This window comes from Gracilinanus agilis, chromosome 4 (assembly GCF_016433145.1).
Source record: "Gracilinanus agilis isolate LMUSP501 chromosome 4, AgileGrace, whole genome shotgun sequence".
Classification (NCBI taxonomy): domain Eukaryota; kingdom Metazoa; phylum Chordata; class Mammalia; order Didelphimorphia; family Didelphidae; genus Gracilinanus; species Gracilinanus agilis.
Genome location: NC_058133.1, coordinates 111234116 through 111235726, shown reverse-complemented (window position 1 = coordinate 111235726; position 1611 = coordinate 111234116).

Sequence of the window (1611 nt, the reverse complement as noted above, 5' to 3'; positions counted from 1 at the left end):
AAGGAGCATTGTAGGTGTGAATTTACCCAATAAAAATGAACTCTAAGCCCCAACCTACTGGCAAAATATCATCTCTTCCATGAATGTTTTATTGCCTTAATCATTTGATTTTAAAATAATGGAAGTGACACCTCCAAAGGAATGACCATGTTTGCTGGCCTCCTAAAGATAATATATAACTCTCTCTATAGAAACAATTAAAGGGGGCACCTAGGTGGCTCAAAGGATTGAGAGCCAGGCCTAGACACCAGACATCCTGGGTTCAAATCTGGTCTCAGATACTTCCTAGCTGGGTGGACAAGTCACTTAATACCCTTTGCCTAAACCTTACTGCTCTTCTGCCTTAGAACCAATACACAGTGTTGATTCTAAGACAAAAGGTAAGGGATTAAAAAAAAGAAATAAAACAAAACAATATATCAGCATCTAACATTATCACACTATTCTATGTTTTTCTAGCCCAAGGGTCTGTTGACACACAAAAAAAATTTCAATAACTGTATTTCAATATAATCAGCTCCCTAACTCTGAATTCTTTGTATTTGTTTTTTCATTTAAAAATATTATGCAGAGAAAGAACCCATAGGCCAGATGCCAGAGGGGTCCCTGACACACATAAAGAAGGTTATCAGACCTCAGACAGTACAAACACTGAAAATTTATGGAAGGTACAATTTACTCTCTAGTTCTTAACTGCTCCTCTTCCTGTGAAAAGGCAAAGGATGTAGAAAATCTACAGTTTCCACCTGATACTTGACCCACACCATCCAGCGGGGTTTATTGTTAAATCAAGACTCAGGAACTCTGGAGAGATCTCTCACTTAACTCCTCCTAGCTACATGGGTCAAGGACTCAGGACTGGGTATAGACTCGTGTATAGCCAGTACACAGGTATGAATAGAGTATGTGTTAGACCAGCACACTAAAAAAGGATTGTTTCTATCTGCTCTTGAGCCAGTTAAGTGTAGACCAAACTAGGTAGACCACTAGACCTAGAATCAGGAAGCCCTGAGTTCAAATTTTCTCTCTGTGACATTTTTTCTCTGTGATCCTGGGCAAATCACTTAACCTCTCCTCACCTCAGTTTTCTCATTTGTAAAATGGAGATAATAATAACATCTACTTTTCAGAACTGTTGTGAGAATCAAATGAGGCACATTGTAAATATTTAATAAATGCTTGGTCCCATGCTTCCTCCTGCCCTGAAGAAGAAAGGGCCAAAGAGAATGCTCTTCCAGTTGACCAACCCATGCTCTAAGAACATTTTTAAACCAATGCTTTTCTAATCATGGTCCTGCCTTAAAGTGACCAGTGATGGACCTCGCCACTTCTTGTTCATGTAATAAGGGAAGAAGACCCTGTGGCAGTTCCCATCAAGAGGAATATGCTGCTGCTTATTCCACACGTGTATCATGTTGTTTGCCTTCTCAGTGGAGGAGGGAGTGGATGGAGAGAGGGAGAGAATTTGGAACTTGAGATTTTTTAAAAATGGATATTAAATGGAAGAGAAGAAGGAAGAAAGAAGAAAAAGGAGGAGAAGGAGGAAGAGCATGAGGAGAAGAAGAAGAAGAAGAAGAAGAAGAAGAAGAAGAAGAAGAAGAAGAAGAAGAA